This window comes from Canis lupus, chromosome 8, assembly GCF_003254725.2.
Source record: "Canis lupus dingo isolate Sandy chromosome 8, ASM325472v2, whole genome shotgun sequence".
Taxonomy (NCBI): Eukaryota; Metazoa; Chordata; class Mammalia; order Carnivora; family Canidae; genus Canis; species Canis lupus.
The window spans coordinates 22,260,057-22,280,139 of NC_064250.1; the positions used below are offsets into that span (position 1 = coordinate 22,260,057).

At 35.8% G+C, this 20,083-nt stretch overlaps 1 protein-coding gene across 21 annotated transcripts in view; it reads right to left on the reverse strand.

Moving 5' to 3' along the window:
- Positions 1-18,157, reverse strand: part of FSCB (fibrous sheath CABYR binding protein) — a 220,716-nt gene extending 202,559 nt beyond the window's left edge. For all 21 annotated transcript variants that reach the window (XM_049113108.1, XM_049113116.1, XM_049113105.1 and 18 more), the window contains exon 1: positions 18,141-18,157. The gene's annotated coding sequence lies outside the window, so the exon portion shown is untranslated. The remainder of the gene's footprint in view (positions 1-18,140) is intronic.
- Between the last annotated feature and the right edge of the window lie 1,926 nt (positions 18,158-20,083).

A 20,083-nucleotide genomic window follows, 5' to 3' on the forward strand; every position in this document is an offset into this window, starting at 1 on the left:
TATAGCATTTCATCAAATAACCTTAGAAAACGGTATTATTCTCCCATTTTAAAGATGAGGAATTATAACTTAGATATGTTAAGCAATATCTACAAGGTAATAAAGTAAGAAGTAGGGGAAAAAAACAGAAATCATATCCAGATGTTACTGGAGCTCTTTCTCTCTCTCTCTCTCTCTCTCTTTCTCTCTCTCTCTCTCTCTCCAGCATATTATCTCGATACAAATAGTTTGGTGGTCTTAGCAATCAGCTATTAATATATATATTTTTAAATGTTTTAATTCCTCAGACCAACATATAATGAGCTTATTTTTGATCGGTGCTCCTATTTTATGTGCTTTAAGACAGATTGAAAGCTTAGCAGCATATTGTCTTTAGGAAGAAGATTCATAGGCATCCAAAATTTGTATAGCCTCAAAGAAACTCAAAAAGATGAAACATTTAACACACTTAATCCCTGTGCTCAAGACATGCTTTGCACACAACATGATAATTTACATGAAACAGAACGTTTAATTGGAAGTTTCAGCTGAGGCACTGAGATAGGCTATATAAGAGATACCAAAATAATTTTGTAGAAAAAACATATGCAGATTTTCAAGACATTATCCAAAAACCAAGTCAAAGTCTGGTTTGTATCCATAAGAAGATATAACAGACTTTAAAAAGTAGAGTTGGGGAGAGGACTCTGTGAGAAAGATGAAGGTACTATATTATGAGCTCTAACCGATCAGCCAACTAAGAAGAAAGAAAGGTTTCTGATCCTTCACCTCAAGCCTATAGGGAAGGGTGCTTCAGTGGAACCACCTAGAGAGAGGGAGAGGTGTCTTCTAACATTTTAGGATTCAAAGGTTGACTAGCTCCCTAGGGAAATTGGGGAGATACTCTAGTGACAAAATAAAAGTGGGTTGTAGCCGCACGTGAGAATGAGCTGCATTTGTAGTCAGACCCTACATGAGCATTTATGTGGATTAGACATTGGCCTCACAGGAGCCAGCTGAAAGGTTGCCTAAATCAACTACCCAGAAGGGCCCATGGGACTCCAAAAGCAAGGGACTACATGTGAAGGACAACTGAATTCAGGACCAGCTCCATGGAAGGCAAGGAATGCAGTTACCTAGAACCCTGCACTCAGAGTCCCCACCTTGATTGAATACTCTGTGTTCTCAAATTCTTAATAATTGTATCTTTGAACTAGTGTTTTATAATTCCAATAGGATAATGTGTGTCTGTCATTCCTTGATGCTCTATTTGCACCCAGCATTTATGATCTCCCAGGAGCACAGAATTCCAGTGGACCCACAATGCCTAGAAATTCATTAAGACTCAAGGTTGAGTACAAGGTAAATGTGTTAGGTCTATAATCAAGTAAGCAGAGATTGCTGACAGGCCCCAGAGGCTTCACCTTACATATGAATTACAACTTGCTTCAAACACAAAAAGCAGGCAATGGCATGCTAAGAAATACAAATGACCAGGGAAACATACATTCTTTCTTATTAATTTTACTTCTCTGAATTAACTAACCACTCACACTAAAAATGATGACATGGAAGGAAAGAAAAAGACAGGACAACTCATAGTTCCTTTTCCTTTTGGTCTTCCCTTACTTATTAGTAAGCCTAATGTAGAAAGTGTTAGTGGAATGTACATGCATCAAGAAGTGGAATAAAAACAACTGAGTTCGTTTTGTGCAAGATTTCCATTGTTCTACCCATGTATGTTTCAGCTACAAAATATAAGCCATGTAATCTCAGAGATTTTTCATACAAGTTAAATATTTTTATATTTGATTGAAAACCGGCATTGCAAATTATAAAGATGAACAATAAAATCATGTGAATTTTTTTCTTGTAATGACATTAAGTAGCACATAAAAATACCATGATGAGAAGATTATGCAAGAAAGGAAAAAGCTTTATATTTTAGGACTTTTAAAGACACTTTTTCCTGCTTTTTGAACAAGGGGCCCTACATTTCATTTTTTTTTTTTTTTTTTTTTTTTTATGATAGTCACACAGAGAGAGAGAGAGAGGCAGAGACACAGGCAGAGGGAGAAGCAGGCTCCATGCACTGGGAGCCCGACGTGGGATTCGATCCCGGGTCTCCAGGATCGCGCCCTGGGCCAAAGGCAGGCACCAAACCGCTGCACCACCCAGGGATCCCCCTACATTTCATTTTGCACTGGGCCCTGAAAATTGTAGCTGGTTCTGACTGCACCAATCACTTAAATCTACTCTTTTCCCTCAACTAACTCCCTACCCTGCAGGGCCTAATACCGGAGGGTCAAAACTTAGCTAGCAGACTAGGAGAAGAGGAGAAATATTAACAGGATGGGAAGGAAAAGGCCCTTCCCCTTCCAATACAATGGTCCCTGCTATGAAAAAAGAAAAAAATTTATGATTAATGTTTTGATCATTGTTGGGAAGGCACATTCTAGTGTTTTAACCTGAGACAGGTATTGACCTAAAATGATTTTAGTGCAGTCTGTTACCTAAACATGAGCCAAAGGTAATGGAATCAGTCCTCCAGCCAAAGGCAACAAGAGATTATTCCACTAAATAAATTTTAAAGGAGCAGTAGGGGGCAAAAGTTGAGTTGCATTTTTATATCTTATGAGTCATGCTTGCTCAATACTCCACTTACAGATGAAACAGAAAGTTTGAAGAGGTCTGACCAGAGTTTTAGATGAAAAAAAAAAAAAAGGAAAGAAAGAAAGCAAGCTTTTCTTGGTTTAGAACACTTCAGCCATAGAAATTACATTGAAAATGATTAGACTCCATAGCCGACTTTACTTCACAAATTACCCATATGTTCCAGCTCATGTTACAATTTCTTTGGGGAGCATTAAAATGATTTTTCAATTTTCTCACTCAATTTCTTCTATCTCTGCTGAAAATAAGAGATGACATTGTATGATAAGAGCAAGTCACTTTAAATTAGAACAACTTGACTTTTGTCTTACAGTCAATCAAATGCAGATCAAATGTGGGGTTTCTTTCCCCAAAGAAAAAACAAACTGTGGAAAATTCATAAAGAAGCACTTCATATATTTTTAGAAATATAAAGGTTTGTTTTGAAATTCCTCTATTTTTAATCTTCTGTCACACTGATAAGCTGTGAATTTTAATTTATCACTTTGCCATCTTCAAAACAAGAAAAAAGCCAAGAAATTTCTTTCTGAAAGATAAACACAATAAGGTTTCTGTTGCAATACATATCTTTAAAATGTAGAACTGTAATTATTTCAAATAGTCCATCAAAATTAGCCCCTACTGATCAATAGATTTTGTTTCCATGATTTTTTTCAGCTAAATAGAACTTTATGCAGAACTTCCATGTATCAGAGCACAAAATGCTTTTAAAAGATTTTGAGATAACTAATCAATACAAAAAAATCTATATTAAATAGAAATTCCAGAAATAGAAGTATATGCTACAAAGTTAAATGTTAGATTTAGAGCAAATAGTGAATACAATGTATTATGGATTCAGGGTGTGTTAAAGAATTTGCTGATAAGTAAAGGCTCATTAATAAACAAATATGAACTTTATGAGATGTTGTCTGTCACATGCTCTGTCTCTAAAATTATGCAAGCAGTAAAATAGCTAGCAATTGAGCCCCTGAATAGTCCAATACAGTTTCTTAATTGTTTTTCCCCCTAATGCTTCATTGTCCCTATAGTGCAGACACTTTCTGAATGACATTTCACTGACTACATAATGAGCACTTCTTATGAGCCAGGTATTGGGCAAGGTGCTAAGAAACGCAAAAACTAGTGCCTTTCAACCAGTATAGAGTTGCCAGATAGAATACAGAACTCCCAGTTAAATCTGAATTTCAGAATAATGAGTGGTATTTTTAGTAAAAGTATGTCCCAAATATTTCATGGGATATATTTTTCTTTTCCCAAACTGACCACCCTTGATCAGTGGAACTGAGGATTTTGATCCTGCACTACAGAATCAGTACTCAGGCATCTGGACAATACCAACTGAATTTTGACAACCCCGCCACTCCCCTGCACCTCGACTGGTGCCTTCCCTTCATTCCTCTTCTAGGTTGGCTTATTTTATCTGAAGTTGATCTCTTCCTCTATGTTGTAATTACAACTTTCTTTTATGAAATTTATCTTCAACCTCCATAAGTAATGTGTGGCAGGTAAAACATTCTGAGCTCTTATATGTTTGATAGTATCTTTATTCTGTCATCATATTTGATTGATACTTATCTGAGTATAGAATTCTAGATTAAGAATTATTTTTCTTCAGAACTTTGAAGCTATTGCACCATTATCTTCTAATATCCAGTGTTGCTGATGAGAAGTCCAAGGTCAGTCTGATTTTCATTTCTTTTTGTGGGTGTTCTGTTTTGTTTTTGTTTTCTAAAAGTATTTATGATCTCTCCATTCATTTGTTGTATTCATTTGCTAGGGCTGCCATAACAAAATGCCACAGTTGGGACACTTGGATGACTCAGTTGATGAAGTGTCCAACTCTTGATTTCAGCTCAGGTCATAATCTCAGGGTTGTGAGATCAAGCTCTACATCAAGGTCTGTACTCAGTGGGAAGTGTTTTTGAAATTCTTTCTCTCCCTCTGCTTCTCCCCATGCTCCATCCACCCCTCTGCCCCATACTTGGCTCTGTCTAAAATAAATAAATAAATCTATTTTTAAAATGTCAGAGTGGGTGGTTTAAAAAACAGAAATTTACTTTCTCACTATTCTGTGTGTTAGAAGTCCAAGATGAGGGGGTCAACAAGTTTGTTTATTTTTTTTAAGATTTTATTTATTTATCACAGAGACACAGAGAGAAGGAGAGGTAGATTCCTTGCAGGGAGCCTGAGGCAGGACTCAACCCCAGGATCATGCCCTGAGCTGAAGGCAGACACTCAACCACCGAGCCACCCAGGCGTCCCAAGTTTGTTTCTTCTAAAGCCTCTCTTTTTGGCTTGTAGATGGCCACCTTCCCACTGTGTTCTCACATGATCATCCTTCTGTGTCCTGATCGCCTCTCCTTATAAGGACACCAGTCTCAAGGAGGAGGTAAGGTTGTGTGCTTAAATCTTATGTCACCTTTCACCACCAATGAGAAATTAGACTCCAACTAAGTACCATCTTTCCAGATTCTCAGGCTCTGGGCTCTGATGATTAGAGTAGATCCAAGAAATGTAGCCCTATGTCATGTAACGGTTACTCAAACTTACCTACTGACACCTGGTTAAATGAAGGGAAATCAGGGCAGGGAATAGGCAAAAGGATGAGCAAGAATAGAATGTGGGTTATATCAAAGCTGATGAGTGAGAGAAGGAAAGGGAAATGAACAATTAAGGCCAAAATTCTAGCCAAATCATATACATAGAAACTGTACTATGCATAGGCTCAAAATATGCAGATCTAGAAGTATATTTATTGCTTACAAATGCTTATTGTCCTCATCTTAGAAATTAGATACTAATATATAGTTTACCCTCCTATTTCTGTGGGTTTAGGTCAATGGTTCTCAAAGTTTGGTCCTGGGCTATAAAACCATTACTTAGGAACTTTAAAAAAAAAAAAAAACATAAATTCTTAGAGGTTCTAAATATATAAAGCAAATATTAACAGATCTGAAGAGAGAAATAGAAAACTGTGCAATAATAGTAAGGGGTTTCAACACCCCACTTTCAACAATGGATAGATAATCCAGACAGAAAATAAAGAAACACTGGACTTGAACTAAATATTAGACCAAATAGACCTAACAGATGTATAAAGAATATTCCATCCAACAGTAGCAGAGTACATTCTTCCCAAGTACACACAGAAAATTCTCCAGGATATATCATATGTTAGGCACAAAACAAGTCTTAACAAATTTAAGAATGAAATTAAATCAAGCATCTTTTCTAACCACAATTGTATGAAACAAGGAATCAATAACAGGAAGAAAACTGGAAAATTCACAAATATGTAGAAATAACAGCCCTGAACAATCAATGGATCAAAAAACATTAAAGGGAAATCAAAAAATATCTTGAAACATAACACACCAAAATATATGAGTTGCAGCAAAAGCAGTTACAAGAGGGTAGTTTGTTACAATACATGCCTATATTGAGAAAAAAAAGAGGGGCACCTGGGTGGCTCAATCGGTTAAGTGCCCAACTCTTGATTTCAGCTCAGGTCAGCTCCACACTGGCTTGGAGCCTGCTTAGGATTCTCTCTCTCCCTCTGCCCCTCCCCCTCTAGCACACACACATGTGTGCGTGCTCTCTCTCTCTCTCAAAAAGAAGGAAAAATCGCAAATAAACAATATAATTTAAGGAACCAGAAAAAGAAGAAACAACGCCTAAAGTTAGCAGAAGGAAAAAATAACAAAGATCAGATCAGAAGTGAATGAAATAGAAACTAGAAAGACAATAGAAAAAATAAAACTAAGTTGCTTTTTTTAAAAGATAAGCAAAATACACAAACTTTTAGCAAGACTAAGAAAAAAAAGAGACAAGAGTCAAAAAAAAGGCAACAGCAAATAAATAAATAAGAAGGACTACATCAAACTAAAAATTTCTGCACAGCAAAAAAAGAAGCAAAGAAAAACCATCAACAAAATGAAAAGGCAAACTACAGAATAGGAAATAAATATTTGCAAACCATATATCTAATCAGGAGTTAATGTCCAAAACATATACGGAATTCTTACAACTCTATAGCAAAATAATCAATATCCCAACATATATACACATACAGAATATATATACACATACAACAGAATATTATTCAGCCATTAAAAAAAATCTTTCTATTTGGATGAAACAGGAGGGCATTACACTAAGTGAAATAAGCCAGATAGAGAAATACAAATGCTGTATGGTATTAATTATTGACATAATCTTTTAAAAGAACAACTGAACTCATAGAATCATGGTGACTATGGCCTGGGGAAAATGAGGACTAGGGCCTGGGGAAAATGGGGAAAGGTTGCTCAAAAAGTACAAACATTTAGTTATAAGAGGAAAAAGTTCTCAGGATCTAACATCCAGCATGGTAACTATAGTAATACTGTATTGTGTACTTGCAATTGCTAACACAATAGATGTTAAGTGCTCTCACAACAACAACAAAAAAGAATTACTATGTGGGGTAATGGATGTGTTAATTAACTTGATGGTGAGAATCATTTCTGATATATATGTATATCAAGCCATCACATTGTGCACTTTAAATATATGACAACTTTGTCAATTATATCTCAGTGAAATGGGAGGTGGCAGAGGCATGCAGGATGCAAATTCTCCAGGCCCACTCTGGACTGCTAAATCAGAAACTCTGAATTTTGAGCTTTAACAAGTCCACCAAGTGATTCTGATTTCTTTTTAAGATTTTATTTATTTATTCATGAGAGATACAGAGAGAGAGAGAGGCAGAGACACAGGCAGAGGGAGAAGCAGGCTCCATGCAGGGAGCCCGATGTGGGACTCGATCCCAGGTCTCCAGGATCATGCCCCGGACTGAAGGCAGCACTAAACCGCTGAGCCACCCGGACTGCCCATACCAAGTGATTCTGATTAAACTAAAACTTAAGACGCACTGAGTTAGCCTAAGAAAACACAAGGCTCTATATGGACATGCACACTACTACGTAGCCTTATAGTTCTTGGAGGAAAGAAAGGGCAGGGAGAAAGGGATGCCCCAGATGACGTGATGATGTGTCAGAGTGGAGAGCTATGGTGTCCTATATGAAAAAATTTGACTTGGAGACCTGAAATAATAAAGGAAAAGGTAATTTATTTTATGCTCATCACCTGATATCTTTTAGGTGTTTGCCACAAGCTTATTTCTCCATTCTCTCCTTTGGTGCAGGGAGAGGCAGTAAGGGTAAGCTTACAGGTTCTGGAACCAGATGCCTCAGGCTTCAATCCCTGGCTCCTTCACTTGATTAGGTGTGCAACTTGGGCATGTTAACCCCTTTCCACTTCCTTCTCTGCAAAAGTGGTCATATAACCCAGAAATGGACCCTCTCCTCTACAGTCAACTCATCTTTGACAAAACAGGAAAAAATATCCAAAGAAAAAAGGCAGTTTCTTCAATAAATGGTGCTGGGAAAATTAGCCACATGCAGAAGAATGAAACTAGACCATTCTCTTACACCATATACAAAGATAAATTCAAAATGGATGAAAGACCTCAATGTGCAGTAGGAATCCATCAAAATCCTAGAGGAGAACACAGGGAGCCACTTTTTTTTAACTCAGCCACAGCAACTTCTTGCAAGCCACATCTATGAAGGCAAGGGAAACAAAAGCAAAAATGAACTATTGGGACTTCATCAAGATAAAAACCTTCTGCACAGGGACACCTGGGTGGCTCAGCGGTTGGGCATCTGCCTTCTGCCCAGAGCATGATCCCGGAGTCCTGGGATTGAGTCCCACATCAGGCTCCCGCATGGAGCCTGCTTCTCCCTCTGACTGTGTCTCTGCCTCTCTTTCTCTTTCTCTATATGCCTTTCATGAATAAATAAAAATATTAAAAAAAAAAAAACCTTCTGCACAGCAAAGAAAACAGTCAACAAAACTAAAGTCAACCTATGGAATGGGAGAAGATATTTGCAAATGACATATCAAATAAAGGGCTAGTATCAAAGATCTATACAGAACTTATCAGGGGACACCTGGGTGGCTCAGTGATTGAGTGCCTGCCTTTGGCTCAGGATGTGATCCTCAGGTCCTGGGATCGAGTACCATATCGGGCTCCCTGCGAGGAACCTGCCTCTCCCTCTGTCTGTATCTCTGTCTCTGTGTCTCTCACAAATAAATTAAATCTTTAAAAGAAAAAGAACTTATCAAACTCAACATCCAAAAAACAAACTAGTCAAGAAATGGACAGAAGACATAAACAGACATTTCTCCAAAGAAGTCATACAAATGGCCCACAGTCACATAAAAAAAAAAAATGCTCATTATCACTTGTCATCAAAAATAAACAAATCAAAACCACAATGAGATACCACTTTACACCAATTAGAATAACTAAAATCAACAAGACAGAAAACAACAAATGTTGGTGAGGATGTAGAGAAAGGGGAATGCTCTGACATTGTTGTTGAGACTGCAAGCTGGTATAGCCACTCTGGAAAACAGTGTGGAGGTTCCTCAGGAAGTTAAAAGTAGAGCTAAGCTAGGACCCGGCAATTGGGCTAGTGGGTATTTACCCCAAAGATACAGATGTAGTGAAACAAAGGGCCACCTGCACCCCAGTGTTCATAGTAGCAATGTCCACAATAGCCAAAGTGAGGAAAGAGCTGAGATGTTCTTTGACAGATGAATCGATAGAGAAGATGTGGTATACATAAAATGGAATATTACTCATCAGAAAGGATAAGACAGGATAAATACCTACCATTTACATCAATTTAGATGGAATGGGAGGGTATTATGCTAAGTGAAATAAGTGAATCGGAGAAAGACAATTATCATATGGTTTCACTCATATGCAGAATATAAGAAATAGTGCAGAGGACCATAAGGGAAGAAGAGGAAACTGAATGGAAAAAAAAATCAAAGGAGACAAACGATGAGAGACTCTTAACTCTGGGAAACAAACCCATGAAGGTTGCTAAGCGGGCAGGGGATAGGGTAACTGGGTGATGGGCATTAAGGAGGGCACATGATATAATGAGCACTGGGTGTTATACGCAACTGATGAATTATTTTCAAACTACATTTGAAACTAATGATGTACTATATATTGGCTAATTGAATTTAAATTTTAAAACAATAATAATAATAAGTGGGCATATAATAAATGGACTTCTTTCACAGGGTGTGGTAGGGTAAGTCCATATATAGAAGAGTTACATTTTATAGATACTTAGTCCCCAGTAAATCATAAGTCCCATGTAAGTGTTACCTATTTAATATGAATTCACTTTTTTACTCCTGTTGTGCTTTAAGTTATTTACATCTTAACTCTTTATGTTACAGTAAAAGAATTTTATTTAAAATCTATATATTAAATACACAGCATTGATTTAGTGATTTTAGTGTCTGGTAAAAGAGCAATGTGACAATCTTGCTGAAGTACCAGAAAATCCTTAAAGATCCTTTTTTATTTCAGCTGTCACTGAATTAACTATTTGAAGGTAATTTATAGGAGTGAGCATTTTGGGGTTTATATATAGATTTGGTACTGTAAGAGTTAACTAAAGACCTCTTATCAAAGGAAGAAACTAGCCGAATAGGAACTAGCTGAATTTAAAAAAAAAAAAGACTGATGTAGCTGCTAGACATTTTGCATGCAGAAATATGAGTCATGGCCATGAAAATACAAAAAAAAAAAAGTGTTGATTGTTATGAATGTTTCTACAGGGCATACTGAGCCTAAGAACATTTTTCTTTCTTTTCATTTGACTTCCTTCTTGGATGATTTCCTAGGAGTTCTGATAGTCGATTCATTCCACTTTGGCAAAATATAGCAACTTGTTCCAAATCAGTTTTCTCAACCAGAGGGGGCATCAGATCCCCAGAGAAGCCAATTCAAAATACACATCCCTGCCACAGCCCACCCTGAAATCTTATCAAACTTTCTCCAAAAGGGTCACAGGTATGTGTACTTAGAAAAGTCTCCTCAAGGGATCCGGTTATTCTGTTCCCCATCTCACATTAAGCCCCCACCTCCCACACATCATACAAACACTATTCTAGATGGCAGCTGGTTCCCCAGCAGAAGCATTCAAAACATGAAACAATAGTGTGGTCACTAAAAACTCAGGCTCTAGAATCAAGTTGGGTTTTTTTTTTTTTTTAAGTTGGGTTTTAACTCAGTCTTTTCTATGTGTGGCCTTAGCCAATTCACAAATGCTACGGTTAATATCATTAGCTATAAGTAACATTGAATGTTTTCTGTATTCTAGGCATTATGGTAACACTAAAGGGATTAACTCACAAACCAGTGTAGTTGATGCTATTATTATCCCAATTTTATAGATGGGGAAATTGAGACTTAGAGAGAGAGTAAATAACTGTTAACTTGTTTAAAAATCATACAGCCAAACAGTAACAGAGCTGGGATAATACCCAGGATCTCTAACTCTAGGGACCATGTACTTGGCTGCCTTGTTGTTTTGACGCTCAAAAATACAGAGGGAGTAAAAGAGCAACATTCATGAAAAACATGAATTTATGAATCTAAGATAGAAATCAAAATGAAAATCTATGAATTGGGTTAGTCTGGCACTGTGCTAGACACAGAAAAACAGTAATAGTGGATTAATGTTCAAAGGAAGGTAACGGAGTGGTTGCCCATAAAATCATCTTATAAATACAAAAGAGATTCCCAGCTCATACTATACAACTATCCTGTAAGTCAAGAACGAACTAGGGGTGGTGGAAGGGGAGGAGGGCGGGGGGTGGGGGTGAATGGGTGACCGGCACTGAGGGGGCACTTGACGGGATGAGCACTGGGTGTTATTCTGTATGTTGGTAAATTGAACACCAATAAAAAATAAATTTATTAAAAAAATAAAAGAATATTGTATGAAAATGAAAAAAAAAAAAAAAGAACGGCAGATGTCATTTCCATGCTTAAACTTTTTAATGCACTTTCCCTAAAAACGCTGAATGGAAGTTCCAGTATGACAGCTATTTAGCAGGTGTAGAAAACATCAAGTCCAAAACTGGAACAGGGAGAATCAGAACTCTGGGAGAGAAATCTCCAGAGGGAATGAAATAAGGGAAGTCTAAACAAAACAGATGATATTTCAGAGAAGTTGAGGGGACAATTGGGGCAAAAAAATATATAGGCTACTTTTGCAGATATACACAAAAAAAAATTTGAAAGTTTTGACTTTGTATTGAATAATATTTACCTGATTATAATTATGTGAATACTATTTATAGTTCTCAGCTTTTTAAATCAATTTACACACCAATTACAAAAGACCCAGTTTTGGTTACAAAATAGAGTTTAACTATCACTTTGTTCAACTGTGAGAATAACATGTGTCTCAAACATGACAGAAGTTTATTGTCCTTTCATATGAATGGTCTATAAATAAGCATTCTGAGGCAGGTAGGGTGCTACTCATCAGGAGAGATCCAGGTTCCTTCCACCAACACAGGGCTTCCATCTCAGGACCCACGTTGAATGCTCAAGCACTAGACATAACTTCTACATTCTGGATAGCAGAAAGGAGTAAGATATGGAGAAAAATGTGAACCTTCCCTCTAGGGACACTTCTGGAAATCACACTCAACACTTTTGCTTGCATCCTGTTGGCCAATCACATGACCATACCTACTCATAAAAGACACTGGAAATGGTAGCATCCACTCTGGGCAGCCAACTGTACAACTAAAATAGAGATTCCATTACAAAAGCAGAATAAGGGATGGAAATAGGGTGACAATATGTCCTTCGTCACAGTTATCATCCTTGACAATATAGAATAGATAATAGAACTTCAAGAATGAAAATAGGGGAGTAGAAAAAATAGGTAGTTATAAAATAGGGAGTTAAAATAAGGAGTAGTATTCATGTTTACAAAAAAATTAAAAGTATAAGGAAGAAATTAAAATTACTGTAGTTACAAAGCTATTAAGCAGAGAAAATTGAAGGTGGGTAATTAGTATAAGAAAGTTAAGTCATAAATCTGTTTTCCCTGGGAAACAGATCGAGGAATGGAAGCAAAGAAATGAGAAAGTGGGCTACAAGATAAAGAGAGGCAGTGACAGTCAACCTATTGAGAGAAAGGAGTCCGTGTATTTAATACATACAGAATCAAAAATTAAATAGAGAAATTTTGCTTCAAGAGTACAATAAAGGGGATCCCTGGGTGGCTCAATGGTTTAGCACCTGCCTTCGGCCCAGGGTGTGATCCTGGAGTCCCCGGATTGAGTCCCACATCAGGCTTCCTGCATGGAGCCTGCTTCTCCCTCTGCCTCTGTCTCTGCCTCTCTCTCTGTATGTGTCTCTCATGAATAAATAAATAAAATATTTTTTTAAAAAAAGAGTACAATAAATGTCGTTGGTTTCTGACTTAAAGGCCTGTGGATTTATTCCATTTATGAACTCCCTTCATCTCACAAAAAAAAAAAAAAATTAAACCTAGTCACAATTCAGATGCATGGAAGAACTGGTAAAGATATATTTTTATTAATAAAAAGTAAAAATTGATGTTAAATTATACATAGAAAATAAGTAGTACCTTTTACCTCTAAACTCCTTAAAAACGCCAAAAGTCTTTTTCAGAATGTCCTCAAACATATCTATCCATGCTTTCATCTTCCAGTCAAGCCTGCTTTTTTATAGTTACTACTATTCTGAAAAAAAGTTTAAACCACTTTGTTTTCTTTAAGAATTTGCTTTATTGTTAGTATTGAAAATATCAGAAAAGTATTTTCTAAGTTCTTTTAACATATTCTTATATTTACATACATTTTAAGATACTTAAAGAAGTGATGCCACAATGTTTTCTTGTTTTTCGTTTAACATATTTGGGAATTTCTGCTGTATTATGGGTTAAATTGGCCTGGGAATGTAATTACCATTTACAATACAGTTTTTCAATAGGAAAATATGCTCTGAGCACCAAACAGAAAATCTATGAAAAGTAAGAAACACAAAATATAAACCTATACTGAAAGGACTACTTTGACTCCTTACTTCATCTGAACTATGGAATTCCAGGTTAGAAGAACACCTGAAAAGTTAATGTCATGGTGATGAAGGTGCAAACTGATAAATAAGATGACAACTAAGACCAGATGTGACATTTTTTGTTGTAATACCTTGTGCTATCTAAGAAAAATAGCATACATTTCTGGAACAATGCCATGTTGGAAATACTGCAGTTTGTGTAACATCAGCAGAACAGAGCTTAATGTCAGCAATGTTTTCCAGGGCTGGTCATAGCTCATGAAGGGAGGATGTCAGCTTGCCAAAGAGAATATTATATGCCAGACAATGCAGGATAAAGTACTGAATCCTATCATTCAGCAGGATGGAGTAAGATTCGGTCATATATATCTGCAATTACGGAAGGTGGAGATAAAAATGAAGTTACCAATCTTATTGGCCATTCAGCAGAGTTTATTAACTATGAATGATTGGTCTTTGGTTAAAATGATTTAGTAAACAGCTTTTGTCCATCCTACAAACTCTAAATCTTCAGCATGATTATTAAAATGTGTGAAAATGGAAAAATACTCTATAACATTTAGTTTCACCAATAAATTCTTAGAAGATATGTTTCTCAATTAAAATTAGCCTTGTGTTGCAGATGCCTAAAGCTGAGAAATTTTAGAAAGCCTAGGGCGCACAGCAACAGAGCTTTGAGTTGACTCTCACCTTACTAAGGATTACTCTTCTTGGTTCATAAAAAGGGTCAAACTTCTCTAAGTATAGCCATTCAAACTTGTTTACTCAGGAAAAGGATTTTTGCCAAAAAGAAAAGAACTAAGGAAAATGTCCACAAACAGGGACTCATGGGAAGAAAAAAACTTTGTTACTCTGGTTTCTTTTCATTGTATATTACTTTGTTCTGCTATAATTGACAGGGAGAAATTTGCCCTTCAGAACAGCAAGACTTCTTCAGAATTGCTGACTTCAGAATATTTCATGGCATCCTGTGTTTGTCAGAACAAACATTTTACAAGTGAATTTTTCTATACAGTTCTCTGAACTTTGGCTGTTTCTCTTCAGCATATTTATCTACAGTTTAGCTGAAATTGTTCTATATAGAATAACACTGCTCTCAAAACAAACATGATTCTTGAAGAGACCATACTTATTTATTACATCCTATTCATGACTTATTTTCTTTGTTTCTTTTATGTAAACTCTACCTCCAAAAGGGGCCTCGAAGTCACAACCCCAAGATCAAGAGTTGCATGCTCTACCCACTGAGCCAGCCAGGCACCCCTCATGACTTTTTCCTATGTTTTAATTCTATTTTGCAACTTAGAAATCTTATGTAAATTTCCTGTAACCACAACATTGTACCAGGGAGAGAAGACTCCTGTTTTTAAAGGGAACGTCATTCCTTCCTTTCAAGGCAATATGTTTTAGATATTTGGATTAGGATTAGCTAATGATCCCTCTAGTTTAAATGAAGGAATCCACCTCCAAAAAGCCTCTTCCTCAGCTTGCCCTCTTAAATTTCAGAGTTGCTTGTGTCTCCTTCCTCCTGAATTTACTTTAATCAGTCTTCTAAGTAGGTTGATCTGAAATACATTTTCAATGAGATCCGATAGGCAGATGACTCCCCTTCTATACTGCCAGCCACATTTCTCCAAGTCCTAGTAACATAAAAATGTACTAAACTGACTCTCTGAATATCCCAAAGACTCAAAACTGTACTTTTCTTTCCCTCACATTTTATAACACCTCCTGTGAACCTTAGCTCAATAAATGACACCTCCATTATTTGAATTAGGGATGAGAATAATCCTAATTTTTTCCCTTTCTTTCATTCTCCAAGCATCCAAATAATCCAATAAATCCTGTGGATTTGCTATAGTAGAATGGTCCCAGCAGAGCCCAGCAGATATGTGGCATGAATAGCTGAAGACCTCCAATTCCATTCCCACATTCTCATGCCCTATACACACAGTTGTCTATTTTCTTAATTTTCAGGATTTTTTTGTGACTGAAGCAAAGAGAAAGGAGATCAGCCTGTAGGACTCAGGAGAGATAGAAAAGTAGAATGGAAATGGATAAAAAAGCCATATGGTATCAATTTCCCAACCAGTTCAAAGAGATTGTTCTGACCCTCTGTAGTAAATGGGACACAGGCAGAAGCCAAAAAGCTTTTTAAATGAGGATAATTATAAAACTTCCCATAGTTCTGGCTCCATCATTTCACCCCTGGACACCTACATTTGCCTATTACCTGCCTTTCCTTATCTTGTGACACCCCTTCAATCGATCCTCCACTGAGCTACCAGAATTGTCTTTCCAAAGTACTAACTTAATGATTTCACTTCCCTGTTAATGAGACATAAAAATTTCTCCATAGCTATAAAGTAATATGTCAAATTTGCTACCCTATTCTCCCTCAGCAGTCCCATGCTCTAGCTATCAAACCACTAGTAGTTATCTGAATGCACTCTATCATTTCATGCCACCATGATGTTGTATATGCTGCTCCTCTTCCTTAGTTACCTTCCTTCTTACTGACACAACCAATATGCTAGTATTCATTTATTCTTTAAGATTACTCAGGCATTTTCCTTCAAGAAAAGCCTTTCTTGGACCCTAGAATGATTTATATATCCATTGTCTATATCCCTAAAGCACCCTACATTTACCTCTGCCACACTCATCCGCTCTTGTAAGGCCTTTGAGGAAATATTAGTCATCTTTCTTTTATCATTGTACTGCCTGGTACATAATAGATATACAATAAATTTTTCTGTATAAACAAAATAACATCTTTTTCATGGAAACATATTTTCCTAGTTCTAAACAAATTGGCATACAAATATATTTTGTGAACTCAATCTGTTCATAAGTTTTATAAGCTCTATTCTGGGAAATTGAAAGTCACTTCATATATCACACATGAATAATCAATTGTCAAGCAGAATACAATCAAATACCCTAACTCTGAAACTGTATCAAGTAAAATTTAACTTTTATTAAAAGTTATCTTTTAATCTTGGGATGCCTCACAGGATAATCATGAACACCAATTTCTACTGTATCATACATAAAAGATGCTTATGCAATGATAAAGATTTTTAAACTTGATATTGGGATATTTGGTTTATTAACACTTATTATTTTTGCCAGAATTAATTCTAAGTTGTATGTCATGTAATTTACAAGGGCCAGTCTCAGCTATTGGTACTACCAAAGCAACACTTCCAAGAATTTTAAAATAGAAGATGTGAAGAGATCCCAGACTGAAACCCAAAATCAACTGGAACTGCAGTGAAAGTCACCTTTCTTTTGTTAAATTGTAATTTAACTAAATATATCCAATGTGCTGTAAAATACATAGAAATTTCATAAAATGTTTGTAGAGCTAAACCTTCTAAATAGGCATAATATATCCATTTATTGAAGGTCATTTGTTTAACTTGTTAGTGGGCAATTGTTTAAATAAAGTTAGCATGCAGGTCTAAAGGACAAAAACAGTTCTCTATCTTGTTAAGCATCTTCTATTTTCAGAAACACCAGACATATATTTTTCCAAATAAATATAAAAGGGTTCTTCCTGAACATTGTCCTACAAACACATTTAGTAATAAATATGGTAATTATGTAAAAATCTTTTACTTGAATAAATCATTTATGCCCCATGCACAATTAGCTAACTCTTCATATTATCCTGAAATGCCTTTCACATTAAGGCATGTGTTATTATTATACATATGAAAATGAAGCTATTGAGTTGCCAACAGTGTGACTTGCATTTTGAGCTGTTTTTTTCCCCCAAATAGTAATAATACATTTTCTCTTAGCCACCGATGTTTTGATCAGCGGCAAGTATATATGAGATGGCCACCTGGAATTATAGCATTGTCTGTAACCCATAATAGATTTATTCTAGGTAATGTAACAGGCATTAGAGAGGATAGAATTGATGATCTTGACTTCAACCTCATGAGTAGTAGACTTCAAGCAACAAAAAGAGCATACCTTAAAAATACACTAACCATATTCAAGGGAAAACTGAACGGATGCTTCCAGTTATATTAATATCATGATCATAGTTATTCTGACTGAAAAATTAAATTCCATATCTCTAGTCATCGGTGAATACTAGCAGCTTTTAAAATTGCTAAACCAAAAAAAAAAAAATCTGTAAATTAGCATATACAGCAGTCTCCCCTTATCCGGGGGGATATCTTCCAAGACATCCAGTGGATGCCTAAAACCATGAATAGTACTGAACACTCTATATACGTTTTTCCTTATACATTTATAAGTAAGTTTTAATTTATAAATAAGGCACAGTAAGAGATTAACAGTAATTCATAATAAAATAGAACAATTATATAATAAAAATTTAGTGAATGTGGTCTCTCTCTTAAAATATCTATTGTGCTGTACTCACCTTTCTTGCAATGATGTGAGATGAAAAAATGCCTACCTGAGGAGATAAAGCGTGGTGAATGACATAAGCATTGTGACTAGCAATAGGTAACTTACTACTGACCTTCTGACAAGAGGTCAGAAGAAGGATCATCTGCTTTCAGTGGGTGGTTACCAGCGGATAACTGAAACAGCAGAAAGCAAAACCACAGATAAGGGGAAATTACTTTACTTCAGTGTAAACACTAGTCTTTTGATACATATGAAATCTTAGATGATGGCATTTGTCACTAGCTAGCATTATGCCCTACCTGTTCAGACTGTTTTCACCAGATGATAAATCTCTTTTTCACACTCCAAATTTTTTTTATTATCACGTCTCCATGAAATGGGCCTTTTTATTTTTAGCATTGCCTAGATTAAATTCCTTTTGATGTATATTTCAAGCTTTCCCCTTTGACTAGCTCAGTGTTATAGACCTCACTAAACCCTTATTCAAATGGCAGGCACGACACTGTTCCCTTCTCTAATCACAGCAGCAGCCCCTAACAGAAGCTATTCCAAGGCTCATGGAAAAAAAAAAAATCATGTTTAATCTATGAGGAGAAATTTAAGGTGGCAGGGTTTTATTTCTCTAATGTATATACATGTGTATGATATATAAGAAACAGAAGAAAGTGCTGCTTAGAGCTTTTTTGTTTTGTTACCAAAAAAACAGTATGTAGGATCTATATACAGAATTAGAATTATTCTGGCTTAATTTGACTACTGTGGGACTTGGATTCTAATATCTAAGGAACACCTACAAAATGAAGCTCAAATGAAGGACTCAGATCTCAGACAAAGATAAATTGGGAGGTAATGAAATAGCCAAATTGAGAAGATTACTCCAGCCTTTGTTTTTCCTATCAGTGGAAAGATATTTATTTACTTAACTTGCAATTTTCAAAGTAAATATAATGGGAGAAAATTAAACAGCTATAAAACTCTGCAGAAGGGATGCTCATCCAAGCAAGAAAAAATAGAAACACCTAAGTCGCAAGAGTTTGGATAATTTTTTAAACTATTGAAATGAGTTTTCATAAAAAATGCCAGTTGTGAAACACAAAGATATGATATTAAAATATTTTGTGCGTGATTGAACCAATATAAAAAAATAAAAGGCAGGAGGCACCTGACTGGCTCAGTCAGTAGAGCATACAACTTTTAATCTTAGGGTTAAAGATGTCAGATGTAGAGATTACTACCCTGTCAGATGTAGAGATTACTTTAAAAAAGAAAAAAAAATACTATTAAGGGAAATTAAATTTCACTCTAGTAATAAGTTTATTCTTTTTTTCATGTTTATAAGAATTAATAAAGAACCTGGGAAGATTTTGTTTATAAAAAAAGATCATTATATTATTAATGAGACAAATCAAATATATTAAATTTGTAAATACAGGTTGAAATGTTTGAGTCTAATTAGCTATAAAATTTATGAATGTTTCCAAATACTAATCAAAGGCCTCTTGAAAAGTGATAGTTAAAATTTGCTAAACTTAAAAACAGATAAGATTTATAAGGTGAACCTGAGAGCTAAAAAAAAGAATTATTGTTTTTTATGTTGTTGTTGGATTTTTCATTTGTAATTTCTCGATAAAGTAAACAATAATTTTAAATATCAAATCAAAATGTGTCTTAGTGGGCTGAAAACAAAGACTCAGAAGAGCTGCTTTCCTTCTGGAGGCTCTAGGGAAGGATCCATTTCCTTGTTTTTTTCAAACTCCTAGAAGCCATCTCCATCCCTTAGCTCATAGCCCCTTCATCTATTTTCAAAACCAGCAGTGTAGCATCTTCCAATTTCTGACCCATCTTCTGCCTCTCTTTTCCATTTTTTAAGAATCCCTGTGAATACCCTGAGCCCATCAAGAAAATCCTGGATTTCTCCATTTCAAAATCATTAATTAAATCATATATAGAAAGTCCATTTGGTCAGGTGAGTTAATATAATCACAGTTTCCATGAATTAGGACATAGACATCTTTGGGGGAGTCATTATTCTACCTACCACAATTATAATTCAAA